The sequence below is a fragment of the Chiloscyllium punctatum genome, chromosome 25 (assembly GCF_047496795.1).
Source record: "Chiloscyllium punctatum isolate Juve2018m chromosome 25, sChiPun1.3, whole genome shotgun sequence".
NCBI lineage: Eukaryota > Metazoa > Chordata > Chondrichthyes > Orectolobiformes > Hemiscylliidae > Chiloscyllium > Chiloscyllium punctatum.
In genome coordinates this window covers 80,465,092-80,481,716 of record NC_092763.1, presented here as the reverse complement: position 1 = coordinate 80,481,716, position 16,625 = coordinate 80,465,092, and positions in this window count along the sequence as shown.

Here is a 16,625-nt window from a genome sequence, read left to right as displayed (position 1 = left end):
ACCCAATATACCATCAGTAGCATGAGGAGAGAAATTTATGCAAGTTGTTAGAAGACATGGCGTGTGTTCAGTTATTCCCTAAATCAGAGAGGTTTACTGTAGTAAATGTCAAATGTCACCAGTTCATGAAGTATACAGTATTAAATATATATTTTCAAAGTAGTAATTTTTACAAAAAGCCTTGTGGATGTATTGGGAGAGTGAAACCTGTTCCATTTCAGATTTGTTTACAGTTGATCAAGTCTTAATTGAATTTCTAAACATTCATTCCAACAGTCACTTGTTTGTTCCATTTTTTTAGACTCTCTACATGGGCATTTTTATATTTGTACATTTTATCTTCAATTCCATTTACAGTATATTTTAGTTTGTTTGTCTCATTAACAATTTCAATTTTAACAAGGTTTCTCTTGCAGATGGCCAATAATGATTGTCCTTCACTGACCCTCATGACCTAACCCCTGAAGTCCATGTAACATTCTTCGAAATCTATGTTGTACTCCCTCCAATATCTTTCCTAAGGTGTGGTGCCCAGAACTGCTCACAGTATTCGAGATGAGGCTGAGCCAGGGTTTTATATAACTGCAGCATACCTCTGTGTCTTGATGCTCCTGCCCTCCAGATATAAAGACCAGCATTCTATTAGCTTTCTTGATTGTTTACTGTACCTGTTTGTGACATTTTAAAGACTTTAGATTAGATTACAGTGTGGAAACAGGCCCTTTGGCCCAACAAGTCCACACCGACCCACCGAAGCGCAACCCACCCAGACCCATTCCCCTACACCTAACAGTACAGGCAATTTAGCATGGCCAATTCACCTAACCCGCACATTTTTGTTGGATTGTGGGAGGAAACCAGAGCAAACTCACACAGTGAGGGGGAAAATGTGCAAACTCCACACAGACAGTCACCTGAGGCGGGAATTGAACTCGGGTCTCTAGCACTGTAAGGCTGCAGTGCTAACCATGTGCTTCCATATCTATGCACTTGAAACCCCAAGTCTTTTTGGACATCTACTGTATTTAACTTCATAGCATTTCGAAAGTACCCTCATCTTTCTATTTTCAGTTTAAACCAGATAACCACACACTTGTCTATATTGAACTCTATCTGCCATAATTTTACATTTTCACTGACTCTGAGAGACAATACAAATTCGGCCTGTTTTCTCTAGAATTTTGAAGGTTAAGGAGTGATCTGATCAAAATTTTCAATGTATTATCAAGAAAATACAGTGTAGATGAAAATAAACTATTTCTACTGGTTGGGGATTCTAGAACAAAGATTCTAAAACTTAGGGCCTGACCATTCAGGAGAGATGTTAGGAAGCATTTCTACACACATAGAGTAGGAGAGTTTTGGAATTCTCTTCCACAAATTGCACATGCTGCTGGATCAGTTGTTCACTTAATATCTGAAGTCACATGACACCAGGTTATAATCCAACAGGTTTATTTGAAATCACAAGTTTTTGGAGCCCTGCAAACCCACCCCAGTCCCCAGTACCTCCATATCACAACTTAAAATCTGAGATAGATAAATTTTTCATTAAACAAGGATATTAAGGGAGATGAGCCAGAGACAGGGATATGGCGTTAGGCTACAGATCAGCCAGGCCACTGAATGTCAGAATAGGCTTGAGGGGCTGAATGGTTTACTGCTGTCCCTTTGTCCCAGTGAACTGTATGTAGCTGATTGGTTAACTGGATTATGGCACAGGACAACCAAGAATCAATCCAATTGTTAGGCTCCAAGCTCACTTTGTTCAATACTTCTTGAGTTGTGGATGTTGTCGGTCTTAATTGCTGTTGAACTGAGAGACTTGTTGGGGCCATTTCATAGAGCATGTAAAACCAACCACATTGAAGTGAGTCTGGAGTCACATGTACAGCATCTGGTGAGATCAAAATATTAATTTTCATGTGGATATTGTACATGTCTAATCTTTTTTAATAGGAGGTTGGACTTCTAAGAGTTAAAGGTAAAGTGGCCCAGGTACAAATCCTACCTTCTCCAGTGTATGTGTGTCATAGCATAATTAAACAGAGTGATTAGAAAATATCTAGGAGAACTTTTTGGCAGCCTGGGCTTGAAGGCCTGGGTTTCAGTCCTGGCCACTCTGGATGTGTGTCATAACACATCCAAACAGGTTTTAAGGTTACAATTCAAATGCAAAAATGGCGTTTGTGGCACAGTTGTAGTGTCCCTGTCCTAGAGCCAGAAACATCAAAACCCCGTTTCAAGTCCCACCTGCTCCAGAAGTGTATCATAACATCTCTGACAGTTTCATGACAATACCTCCATATTTAAGGGTCTTTGTGGTGCAGTGGTACTATCTCCTCGTCTGAGCCAGGAGGCTTGGATTCAAGTCCCACCTGCTCCAGAGATGTGTCATAACATCCACATCTCTGAACAGTTTGATTATGAAGTATCCAGTGTGTACCTATTCCTTGGAGTGGCAGTGCCAGGATCAAAACGTTCCGAAGCATTGGGATGGATATTTTCCACACCAGTAACATTTTAATTCAATTCCCCAGTTTTCTTTTAAATCACAATGACTTCATGGCTCTTTATAATTTTATTCAATTTGATGTTTTGCTTTTGTATAAAGAATATTCAAATGTGTCCCCTTCCTTTTTTAAGGCCATTAGAAATAGGAATGTGAGAAGACTGGTCAGCCCTTACATAGTGGCACAGTGGTTAGCACTGCTGCCTCACAGCGCTAGAGACCCCGGTTCAGTTCCCGCCTCAGGTGACTGTCTGTGTGGAGTTTGCATATTCTCCCTGTGTCTGCGTGGGTTTCCTTCGGGTGCTCCGGTTTCCTCCCACAGTCAAAAAATGTGCAGGTTAGGTGAACGCTAAACTGCCTGTAGTGTTAGGTGAAGGGGTAAATGTAGGGGTCTGGGTGGGTTGCGCTTTGGCGGGTCGGTGTGGACTTGATGGGCTGAAGGGTCTGTTTCCACACTGTAAGTAATCTAATCTAATCTAAAAATTATCACCATTCAATAGGATCATAGCTAATGCAACATTCCTCATGTCCACTTTCCTGCTCTTTCCCTGTAACCCTTGGTTTCCCAACTGATCTCAGCCTTAAATATACATGAAGACTCTATCCCCACAGCTCTGTGTAGAAAGGAGTTTTGAATATACCCAATCCCCTGAGAAAAGAAATTCCTCCTCATCTCAGTCTTAAATTGGCACCCCTGTATTCTGAGACTCTGCTCTCTGGTCCTAGACTTTCCCATGAGGCAAAACATCTTCTTACCGGTCAAGCCCCTGAAAAACCCAAATGTTTCAACGAGATCACCTCTCATTCTTCTCAACTCCAATCTCTCGAATCCCAACCTGTTTAGCTTTCTCTCATAAGACAATGTTCTCATTTCAGGGATCATCCTAGTGAACCATTTCTGAGCTGCCACCAATGAAATAATATCTTTCCTTAAATAAGGAGACCAAAACTGCTCACAGTACTCCAGCTATGGTCTCCCCAGCACCTTGTACAGCTTCAGTAAGACTTCTCTATTCTTATACTCCAACTCCCTTGAAATGAGGACCAGTAAATTAAGTTTAATTTGGTCTAATTTAGTTCAATTCAGTTAAATGTTTTACCTACAAAAGTATTCAAATGTTTATGAAGAGTAAGCCAGAGGGTCTCAGAATTTATGATGTTCAATTGGTTGAAATGAACTTCTAATTATGCTTGGACTTTGTCAAACAGTCATGAAGCTAACAGACATTAGCAAATCAGGGAGGTTTTATAACACTTTGATTTCATAGTGTTGAGTGTGTGCTCCAGAAGAAGATGACAGGAGTCATATTAAAAATGATCATCAGGATTGATCTGGGCGTGGACTGATGTGATTTCAAGGCATTTGCAAGAACAAGTGATTGTAAAAGAAAACAAGTAATTTGACATTAATTTTTGACGCCAACCAGTAGTTTTATCTTACAACACATTCTGCAAGGAAATGAATACATACCGATCACATGTTGCTTTTTGTTGTGAAATTCAATGGGAATTTCTCTCCATGCCAGCCTTTTCAATACTAAGTAGAAGCCCTTGTCATTTGCAAACAACCAGTGCAACTGATACAGGCCTGTCTGTTGCTTTGTGGATTTTATCAGGAATCAATAGTTATTCCTGTTAGCTGGACTTGTGCATCAAACCTCAGATTAGTTTAAATGTTGGACTTCAAATATTTCAATTTTATTCATGAGTGGGGCCAGCTCGACCCAGTGGTGGTGTTGATCATAAACACAGCTTTCATAGTCCCATCACTGAGGACAGCTTTTCTAATTTCCGAATTATTCAGTGTTGTTAAATGTGAGCAGCTTCAGTGGTGGGATAGGAGCCCACACTTCCCAACTATTCCCAGTGGTGACCATTGTTGACTGCCATAAAAACCCATCTGCTTCACAAATGTCCTTTAGGGAAGGATATTAGCTATCCTTGAGGAGAAAGTGAGGACTGCAGATGCTGGAGATCAGAGCTGAAAATGTGTTGCTGGAAAAGCGCAGCAGGTCAGGCAGCATCCAAGGAGCAGGAGAATCGACGTTTTGGGCATCAGCCTGAAGAAGGGCTGATGCCCGAAATGTCGATTCTCCTGTTCCTTGGATGCTGCCTGACCTGCTGCGCTTTTCCAGCAACACATTTTCAGCTATTAGCTATCCTTACCTGGTCAGGCTTATATGTGACTTCAAACTCATAGCAATGTGGTTGACTCTCAACTGCTCCTGAAACAGCCTGGTGAACAGTTCATTTCAGTAAAAGTTGGGGATGGACAACGAATGTTGGTCTTACTAGCAAAACCCACATTCCACCTTAAAAAGATGCGAGAGAGGCTAGTAAAAAAAAATTTAGCAGAGGAGTTAGTTTTGCTTTTCTTGTTATCTGTCGCTTTGTGCTGGCACAATGTATTATTGAACAATGATTGGTAAAGACCACTTACTTCTGGCTGCTTGGACTTTATCTGCTTGAACTAGGCTTTGATTTGTGAGCAATTGATGGATTTAGCACTCATAGCAGTGCTGGGTGCAGCTCAAGACTGTACAGGCGTGAAATAACTTACTTTCCTTCAGAGCAGAATAATCCTCCTGGCCAACCTGGAAAATGCTGGCGGTCTTGCATCTACCTGGACAGGCCAATAAATCCTTAGTTTACTTTCTGACATGAAGACTTCTCTACACTTGTGCTGCTGCATGCGAATGATGATCACACAAGACCTCGGGGAGGAACATTCATGAACTGCTTTGTGAATGAGCTTGGAACATTGTGGCTTTTACCTGCCAGTTGGTCAGCCATTGGGGGCTGATGTTTGGGCCCCTCACCAAGATTCTGGTCACGACTCACCCAACAACAGTGAAGACATCTTCATGTAACATTACCTAGTGACAAGAACTGCAATTTCAATAATAGAAATAATGAAGAGAAAAATGATCTTTTTTTCTAATTATCAAAATATTCAGACAGGGAGAAGGAGCAGCAAAACAAAGTAAGTGCAGCTTCAGGTGTATTTTGACCACAATTCAAACTTGAGGCCTGAATCTTTCAGCCTTCAGTAAGTCTCGATTCAACTTGACTCCAGAGTGACGTTGAGTGAGATTCTTGAAGCAGGTATCTTGAGTGGATAGTGCAAGCGATACATATGAGTTTGCAAAATGTCAGCTATTTGATTGAATTGATCTTGTCTATTTATCCTATTTATGCCCCTCATGATTTTATAAACCTCTATAGGGTCTATAAGGTCACTCCTCAGCTTCTGACTCTACAAGGAAAACAGCCCCAGTCTATTCAGACTCTCCCTATAGCTATCAGTACTGTCCCTCTCGAACTGGCAACATCCTTGTAAATGTTTTTTGAACCCTTTCAAGTTTCACAGCATCTTCATATTGCAGGGAGAACAGAATGGAACACAGTATTCCAATAGTGGGTGGTCAATGTCCTGTATAGCTGCAACCTGGCCTCCTAACTCCTGTACTCAACACACTGACCAATAAAGGCAAGCATACCAAATGACTTCATCACTATCCTGTGTACCTGCAATTCCATTTTCAAGGAACTATGAGCCTGCACTCCAAAATCCCTTTGTTCAGCAACATTCCCCAGGACCTTACCATTAAGCATATAATGGTAAGGTCCTTTCCCGATCTGCCTTTCCAAAATGCAGCACTTCATCTGTCACTCCTCAATCCATTAACCCATCTGATCAAGGTTCCGTTTTACTCTGTAGAAGTAACAGAAGGTACAGACCAGCTGGAGTTAAGGACATATGCAAATTCAGATTCAACAAGTGACTTCTCCTGATGAAGGGGCCATGCTCCAAAAGGTTGTGATTTCAAATAAACCTGTTGGATTTTAACGTTGTGTCATCTGACTTCTGTAGTTAAAGAAGGCAAAGCATCATCACCATCTCAAGGGCAATTTGGGATGAGTAATTGTGCCAGCTCAGCCTGCGAATTGCCTGGCCCTTGAAGGTGACCAAACAGGTAGATGAGAGTAAACCGGTTGATGTGGTATATATGCATTTCAGCAATGCATTCAATAAGGTTCCCCACAGTAGGCTTTTGTACAAAATGCGGAGGAATGGGATTGTGGGAGATACAGCAGTTTGGATCAGCAATTGGCTTGCTGAATGAAGACAGAGGGTGCTGGTTGATGGGAAATGTTCATCCTGGAGTCTAGTTACTAGTGGTGTACCGCAAGGGTCGGTGTTGCGTCCATTGTTGTTCGTTATTTTTATAAATGACCTGGATGAGGACGTAGAAGGGTGGGTTAGTAAACTTGCAGACGACATGAAGGTCAGTGGAGTTGTGGATAGTGACGAAGGATGTTATAGGCTACAGAGAGACAAAGATAAGCTGCAGAGCTGGGCTGAGAGGTGGCAAATGGAGTTTAATGTGGACAAGTGTGAGGAGATTCACTTTTCTCAGAGTAACCGGAATGCAAAATACTGGGCTAATGGTAAGATTTTTGGTAGTGTAGATGAGCAGGGAGATCTCGGTGTCCAGGTACACAGATCCTTGAAAGTTGCCACCCAGGTTGACAGGGTTGTTAAGAAGGCATACAGTGTTTTAGCTTTTATTAATAGAGGGATCGAGTTCCGGAACCATGAGGTTATGCTACAGCTGTACAAATATCTGGTGCGGCCACACTTGGAGTATTGTGTACAGTTCTGGTCACCGTATTATAAGAAGGATGTGGAAGTTTTAGAAAGGGTGCAGAGGAGATTTACTAGGATGTTGCCTGGTATGGAGGGAAGGTCTTACGAGGAAAGGCTGAGGGACTTGAGGCTGTTTTCGTTAGAGAGAAGAAGGTTGAGAGGTGACTTAATAGAGACATATAAGATAATCAGAGGGTTAGATCGGGTGGACAGGGAGAGCCTTTTTCCAAGAATGGTGACGGCGAGCATGAGGGGGCATAGCTTTAAATTGAGGGGTGATAGATATAGGACAGATGTCAAAGGTAGTTTCTTTACTCAGAGAGTAGTAAGGGTATGGAATGCTTTGCCTGCAACAGTAGTAGATTCGCCAACTTTAAGTACACTAAGTCGTCATTGGACAAGCATATGGACGTACACGGAATAGTGTAAGTTAGATGGGCTTCAGATTGGTATGACAGGTTGGCGCAACATCGAGGGCCGAAGGGCCTGTACTGCGCTGTAATGTTCTATGTTCTATGTCTATGAAAAATTGCAATATATGGTCCATTCACTACCTCATTGTCACAAACTAATAACTCTTTCTGCTGTCTGAACTTCCCAGGCACTGACTGGTGGCAGCTCACCACCACTCCTGCTCCTGCAGCATCAGTGACATCTCTGTCATCCACTTCCATCTCACTCAATTGCTCCTTTTGTCTTCTTTCAGGAACAAATGTTTCCCAGCTGAGCTGAGACCAATGGCTGAATGTTCTATTTATGCTCTTAAATAATAAGTTTGTCTAACACACTCTATTTTGATCTAAATTTTGCATTTGCTCTGGCATTCCTGTCACTGTAATTCACTGCTCTTCCACCCCATACAGAAATCAAACAACAGTCTTGAGGCCCTGTAATTTCTATTTGTTTAAAACCCAATCCTGTGAGTGAACTTTTAGTCAACTCTCTGCTATCTATTTCTGTGGTTCAGTGTCAGTTTATTTTATCTGATTAGTTCACTTTGAAATGCCCTGGGACATTCTGATGCATTAAAGGTGCAATATAAATGTGATAATTGTTGTTACAAGACATACTTTCTTTATTAATATCTCACCTTGGAACTTTAGTCCTGCAGTTGCTGCTTTGAAACAGACAGAAACACATTAGTGTTACTGAGATTCAAATCCCCGAGGATGGGAGAGGTAATGTCATGTCTCAGTTTGCTTAGTCAGTAAGCAAGTAGGATGTTGGCATCTTAAAAATAGATGCACCATTAACCTGTTCATTCGCCAGAATAAATTCTTGCTGAATTAAGTGATACACTGATGGCAGTTTTTTTTTCTTAAATTGCACAATAGAGACACTGTGCAAACTTTGGATCTCCGAGTGCGCAGAGATTAACCTGAAGCATTTTACCGTCAATTTTAAATGCTAATTCAGCTCATTTACACTGATGGGTTCAGCAAGATATCCAAGTCAGTTCCCACAAGGTTCATCAATGTGCACCGTTCAAAAACAAAATAGCTCCAGCATTAAATCAGATCGACAGACACTAACCTAAACACTCTGTGTCAAGTGTGCTTTCTCCACACAGCAGACACAGTTAGAAGAAAGGCAGTATTCCACAATCCATACAACAGAGAAATCAATTAGCAGTTTGATGTAAGGCATGGTGGCTCAGTGGTTGGCACTGCTGCCACACAGCACCAGAGACCTAGGTATAATTGCATCCTCGGACAACAGTCTGTGTGGAGTTTGCACCTTCTCTGCGTGGTTTTGATCTGGTGGCTCCAGTCTCCTCCCACAGTACAAAGATGTGCAGATTAGGTGGATTGGCCACAGGAAATGTGGAATTACAGGTATAGGGGAAGAGGATAGATTTGGGAAGGTTAGTTTAGACTTGATGGGCTGAATGGCCTGTTTTCACACTGCAGGGTTTCTATCAAACTCGGGTTTTCATCTTCATTCAAATAAAAGGGCACAAAGCAATTTAGCATGAGTTAATTAAATCTACTTAAGGGATTAATACTGACTTGATAGTAGACCCCACAAAGGGTCATCAACTGCCCTGTGATATGAATTGAAAGCCTTGCTGGAGAGGATTCTATGAATGTACTTGAACAACACAAAAAGATGGCAATTGTTTCTCAGTCGGTAGCTCTGATGATCCTGTTTCAGAAGGTTTGTTTTTCACTCCACAGCTAGGAGTGTATTGGCTTGTCTGTCAGCCAATGGGGGCAGGTGTGTGGCCGTGCCAGAGATACCATCTTTCGAATTAAGCTCTCCCAAATGTGCTGTCCCATTTTTGAAGAATGAAATATTCCTGGTTAATACCATTCCCACAGCTGAGAGTTCTAAAACAGATTACTTATTCATTTATCTCATTGAATTGTGGATCCTTCCTCTACACGAATACTCCATATTTACAATGCAACCGTGAGGTTTCCTTGGCTATATATAGAGTTTTAGAATGTTCTGTTTTTGCAGAAATGTCAGCCTTTCTTTTTGAATCAACTAGGAAAGCAAGGTGACTGGCTTAACAATCATGTGATTTCCATGGAAACCTTTCAATCCAGGTGCCACACCAAACAGACTGGAAGCTAACACAGAAACATGGAAAGCAGGAGTGGGAGTAGGCCAGTTGCTCCTTCGAACCAGATCCACCATTCAAAATGATCATTACCCAACTGTCAGAATCCTTGCTGATGTTTCATTATGTTTAGTTTTATTCTTTTATCATAGAGTCATAGAGATGTACAGCATGGAAACAGACCCTTAGGTCCAACTTGTCCATGCCGACCAGATATCCCAACCCAATCCCAGCACCTGGCCCATATCCCTCCAAACCCTTCCTATTCATATACCCATCCAAATGCCTTTTAAATGTTGCAATTGTACCAGCCTTCACCACTCCCTCCGACAGCTCATTCCATACACGTACCACTCTCTGCGTGAAAAAGTTGCCCCTTAGGTCCCTTTTATATCTTTCCCCTCTCACCCTAAACCTATGCCCTCTAGTTCTGGAATCCTCTACCCCAGGGAAAAAAAATATCTATTTATCCTATCCGTGCCCCTCATGATTTTATAAACCTCTATAAGGTCACCTCTCAGCCTCTGACGGTCCAGGGAAAACAACCCCAGCCTGTTCAGTCCCTCTTTATAGCTCAAATCCTCCAACTCTGGCAACATCCTTGTAAATCTTTTCTGAACCCTTTCAAGTTTCACAACATCTTTCCGATAGAAAGGAGACCAGAATTGCATGCAATATTCCAACAGTGGCCTAACCAATGTCCTGTACAGTCGCAACATGACCTCCCAACTCCTGTACTCAATACTCTGACCAATAAAAGAAAGCATACCAAACGCCTTCTGGAAATGGTATGTGGACATGGGGACAGCTTGTAGATAAAGGAAAGAGTGCAGACCAAATAAGTCTTTGTGAGTCAAGGTCTGGGGGCGAATTGCAGACTGATTCTTGGTTAAAACGATTTCACCAGCTACAGTGACTCAGGAAGAGCATTTGTTTAAACTGATAGCAGAAGTTGGCTATTATCGAAGCCTTTACTTGGGAATTGATTCCAACAAGCCTGGAAAAGACCTTACGCTCAAGCAGATGGTGGTTATTGAATGATACTTGTGGCCTTGGGAGAAGTCAATCAGCCTATCGAGTTGAGCCAAAATTAAAGTTGTTTTATTGACTATGTTTTCTGAGAGATGGTTCTGGGCTGCTTCTGAGACAGCATGAAGATTTGAAAGCTCCTGATCTAATCTGATATACCAGATTCCAGAAGCTTAGAGTGGAGAGCTGAGTTAGAAATATTGCTGTGTTTACCTGTGTGAGTTGAGAATGTCTTTAACATCTCAGGGAAAGCAATCAAGGAGTACACATTTAACCCTGTGAAGCAACACATTGTGAAAGCCACTTTTATAACCTGGTCAGTTTTGTCAATTTCTCTTATTTATCCCTTAGGTATGTTTGTTTGACTGTCTGTCTTCTGTGTGAATCGAAGCTAAAATAAAACACTCCAGGTTTAAAGCACAAGCATTAATCAACTTACCGTGTGGTTTAATTTTCTCTCTGCTAAAGTTATTGTGTGTTTAATAGATAGTTAACGCTTTTGTTTATGACACAAAACCAGTGTTTGGAGATTAATTATTCACATAGGTTGAGATTGGTCATTCAAACATCTGGTTAGAAATCAGGATAGTGACTATTTGGGTGTCTTCAATGGTTTAGTTATTCACAAATGCGTTGTGAATACAGAGGTAGAAAGACTGATTTGGTTCAACGGTGTATCTCTGTGTTGTAATACCACTGGAATCTTGTCCGGGGTCTTGAAACACAGAAACATAGATCTGGACTTTGGTACTTCGAGTGAGTTACTAGACTTCAGGTTTTTATTCACATTTAAGACGGAACTGGAAATGTTTCAAGATTTTTGAATGTGTCCGAAATTTCCCTGATCTAGTTGCAGGCTGCGAGTAGAACTAACTTAACAAGTTTAGCCAGCAGCCGGGAAATAAAGTTGCCAGAGAAAGCTAAAAAGGTAGCCATTATAGATTTAATAATGAAACAGTTTGATTTAGTCTGTTTAGGAACTACTTGGGAATCTTTGACAGGTTAATTTTATTGTGTTGTGAATACAGAGGGAAGTTAATTTGGTTTGGTAATCTGTCTCCATATCGTAACACAACTCATTACCTTATTCGCTGTACAGTTTCTTCCCTTTGATCCCTTTCACCTGAATAACTATATTGATGTCCATCTTGAAAATGTTCAATAATTTGTCCTCAACCACTCTCTGTGGCAGAAAATTCCACTGGCTCACCGCTGTCTAGGTGTAGAAATAGCTGCTTATCTCAGTCTTAATTGGTTTACCCTGTATCCTTTGACTGTGACCTTTGAATCTGGACTCCTTGATCATTGAGAATATTCTTCCTGGTTTACAGTATGTAGTCCTGTGAGAATTTTATGCACTCCAGTGAATATAGTCCTAACTAATGAAGTCCTTCTTTCGAGAAGGAGTGTGGAGTTTGCACATTTGCTCCTTGTCTGTGTGAGTTTCCTCCAGGTGCTCAGTTTCCTCCCACAGTCCAAAGATGTGCAGGTTAGGTGAATTGGCCATGCTAAATTGCCCATAGTGTTCAGGGATGTGTAAGCTAGGTATTTGTCAGGGGAAATGGAGAGTAACAGGGTAGGGTAATGGGTCCGGGTGGGAAACACTTTGGAAGGCTGGTGTGGACTTATTGGGCCAAATGGCCCTGTTTCCACAGTTTAGGGATTCTATGAAAAAACCTGCACACAATACTCTGACTGTAGACTCACAAGGCCTGTACAATTGGACTGAAAACAAAACATGCTGGAAATCACAGCAGATCAGGCAGCATCTGTGAAGAGAGAACCAGCTAATGTTTCAAGTCTAAAAATATGTTGCTGGAAAAGCACAGCAGGTCAGGCAGCATCAAAGAAACAGGAGAATTGACGTTTCGGGCATAAGCCTTTCTTTAGGAATGAGGAAGGTGTGCCAAGCAGGCTAAGATAAAAGGTAGGGAGGACGGACTTGGGGGAGGGGCGCTGGGAATACGATAGATGGAAGGAGGTTAAGGTGAGGGTAATAGGCCGGAGAGGGGGTGGGGTGGAGAGGTCATAAGAAGACTGCAGGTCAAGAAGATGGTGCTGAGTCTGAGGGTTGGGACTGAGAAAAGGTGGGGGGAGGGGAAATGAGAAAGCTGGAGAAATCTGCATTCATCCCTTGTGGTTGAAGGGTTCCTAGGCAGAAGTAAGGGGGGAGGTGTGGGCACAAGTTTTACATTTCTTGCAGTTGCAGGGGAAGGTGCCGGGAGTGGAGGTTGGGTTGGTAGGGGGTGTGGATCTGACGAGGGAGTCGTGGAGGGAGTGGACTTTCCAGAACACTGATAGGGGAGGGGAGGGAAATATATCCTTGGTGGTGGGGTCTGTTTGGAGGTGGCGGAAATGACGAAGGATGATACGATGTTTCTGGAGGTAGGTGGGGTGGTAGGTGAGGACTAGTGGGGTTCTGTCCTGGTGGCGATTTGAGGGGCGGGGTTCAAGGGCGGAGGAGTAGGAAGTGGAGGAGATGCGGTGGAGAGCATCGTCAACCACGTCTGAGGGGAAATTGCGGTCTTTGAAGAAGGAGGCCATCTGGGTTGTTCGGTATTGGAATTGGTCCTCCTGGGAGCAGAAGCAGCGAAGGCGAAGGAATTGGGAATATGGGATGGCGTTTTCACAGGGGGCAGGGTGGGAGGAGGTGTAATCTAGGTAGCTGTGGGAGTCAGTCGGTTTAAGCCGTGTTGAGTCGGTCGTCTGAGATAGAAATAGAGAGGTCTAGGAAGGGGAGGGAGGAGTCTGAGACGGTCCAGGGAAATTTGAGGTTGGGTGGAAGGTGTTAGTAAAGTGGATGAACTGTTCACCCTCCTTGTGGGAGCACGAGGTAGCACCGATACAGTCATCGATGTAGCGGAGGAAAAGGTGAGGGGTGGGGCCAGTGTAGCTGTGGAAGATGGACTGTTCCACATATCCTTCGAAGAGGCAGGCATAGCTGGGGCCCATGAAGGTGCCCATGGCTACTCCTTTGGTTTGGAGGAAGTGGGAGGATTGGAAAGAGAAGTTGTTCAGAGTGAGGACCAATTCAGTCAGTCAAAGGAGGGTGTCAGTGGAATGTTGGTTGGTTCGGCGGGAAAGGAAGAAGCAGAGGGCTTTGAGGCCTTCGTGATGGGGGATGGAGGTGTACAGGGACTGGATGCCCATGGTGAAGATATGGCATTGGGGCCGGGGAAGTGAAAATCATGGAGGAGGTGGAGGGCGTGGGTGGTGTCCCAAACGTAGGTGGGGAGTTCTTGGACTAAGGGGGACAGAACCATGTCAAGGTTTGCAGCAATGAGTTCAGTGGGGCAGGAGCAGGCTGAGACAATGGGTCGGCCGGGTCAGTCAGGTTTGTGGATTTTGGGCAGGAGGTAGAAACGGGCGGTGTGGCGTTGTGGGACTATGAGGTTGGAGGCGGTGGATGGGTGATCCCCTGAGGTGATTATGTTATGGATGGTCTGGGAGATGATGGTTTGGTGGTGGGAGGTGGGGTCATGGTCAAGGGGGCAGTAGGAGGAGGTGTCCGCGAGCTGGCATTTAGCCTCAGCAATATAAAGATTGGTGCGTCAAACTACCACCACGCCTCACTTGTCTGCCGGTTTGATGGTGAGGTTGGGGTTGGAGCGGAGGGAGTGGAGGGCTGCACGTTGTGAGGGTGAGAGGTTGGAGTGGGTGAGAGGGGTGGACAGGTCAAGGCGGTCAATGTCGCAGCGGCAGTTGGCTATGAAGAGATTGAGGGCGAGTAAGAGTCCAGTATGGGGTGTCCAGGTGGATGGGGTGTGTTGGAGGTGGGAGAAGGGGTCATCAGAGGGTGGGCAGGAGTCATGGTTGAAGAAGTAGGCGCGGAGGCGAAGGCGGCGGAAGAATTGTTCGATGTCTCGCTGCGTGTTGAACACGTTAATCTGGGAGCATAGTGGGATGAAGGTGAGGCCTCTGCTGAGGACTGATCTTTCATCCTCAGTGAGGGAGAGGTCTGGAGGGATGGTGAAAAACGGCAGGGCTGGGAGCGAGGACCTGGTGTGGGACTGGAGCTGGAGGTGGGGGCAGGGTTAGGTGTGGGGCAGAGTTAGGCGTGGAGGCAGAGATTGGCATGGGGGTGGGGATCGGCATGGGGGTCGGGTTAGGCGTGGGGGCGGGGATCGGCGTGGGGGCGGAGATCGGCGTGGGGGTGGAGATTGGTGTGGGGGCGGAGATTGGTGTGGGGGCAGAGATTGGAGTGGGGGCGGAGACCGATGTGGGGGCGGGGATGCATGCGGTGTAGTCATTGTGCAGGCGAGTGACGTCAATGGGGGCGGAAGTGGCTGCAGCGACAGCAGAAACAGTGTTGTTCCCGATGGCTGTGGACCCCGCAGAGGCCGCGAATCTGTCGGCGATGGTCTTCCTGGCGATCGTGGAGGCGCTTGTCTGGGCGGCGATCGCGGAGGTTGCATGGTTGGTGGGGGCGGAAGTGATGTCATGGTTCGCGGCGGCGGTTGCTGCAGCGGCCGCGTGGTTAATGGCACCTGAGCGCTTCCAGAGGCCGATGGAAGATTCTGGAACGGTTGAGGAATCCGGAGTGTGGGGCTAAGTACATGAAACTTTTTGGTACTTACTGTCTTTAATTTCCGATATGGCTAGGAAGAACTGTTTGTTTAGTGAATGGATTCTTCTGAGGATGAAGAACAGTGGAGGTCCTTTGCAGGTCTGTGAGAGTGTTGCCCTGAGCTGGGGTAGGGCTGACTGTAGGGAATGTAGGTAGCGGTGCATGGCTGCGAGCGTGGAGCGGAGGATCCGGAGGGAAGTCTGTTGTTGGAGGCTTCGGATTTGTTGTAGGTACTGGTTGTCCTGGTTGGGTCCAAATTTTGTTGGTCTGAACGTAGTCCAGAGTCCATGCGAGGTCAGTCGGTTCCATAGACAGGTGCTGAGGAAGGAGATGTGACTGTGGTAGCGAGTCTGTTTGAGGACTTGGCTGAAGAGCTTCTGGGCAGAGGAGATGACCTGGGGTGTGCAGTGAGAGAGGGACTCACTGAGATCCTTGTAGATGGAGGAAGAGAGCTTCTTCAAGCAAGGCATCCTTGCAAGAGGATTCGCAGTAGGTTAAAATCAACTAGGAGAAAGTGAGGACTGCAGATGCGGGAGATCACCCTCACCCTCACCTTAACCTCCTTCCACCTATCGCATTCCCAACGCCCCTCCCCCAAGTCCGTCCTCCCTACCTTTTATCTTAGCCTGCTTGGCACACCCTCCTCGTTCCTGAAGACGGGCTTATGCCCGAAACGTCGATTCTCCTGCTCCTTGGATGCTGCCTGACCTGCTGCGCTTTTCCAGCAACACATTTTTAAGCTCTGATCTCCAGCATCTGCAGTCCTCACTTTCTCCTAACGTTTCAAGTCTAGATGACTTTTCATTAGCTCTTATTACAAATCATCTGGACCTTAACTTTCTCCTTCCACCGATGCTGCCTGACCCGCTGTAATCTCCAGCAATCGTTGTTTTCACTACAGATTCCAGCATCCACAAAAATTTGCTCCTGTAGAACTGGAGCAAGACATTTGTGCTTGTGCACTCGAATCCTCTCATTATGAATCCTAACATACCATTTGCCTTCTTCACTGCTTACTGCACATTCAGGCTTACTTGCGGTGACTGGTATTAGGGCATTCCTGATGAAGAGCTTTTGCCTGAAACGTCGATTCTCCTGCTTCTTGAATGCTGCCTAACCTGCTGTGCTTTTCCGGCACCACTCTAATCTTGACTCTAATCTCCAGCATCTGCAGTCCCCACTTCTACCTTGCAGTGACTGGTATACAAGGATGTCCAGGTCTCATTGCTCTTCCCTTTATCCCAATCTATCAACACTCAGACAATAATCATCTCCTTTCTCTTGCTGCTAAAGTCGATGA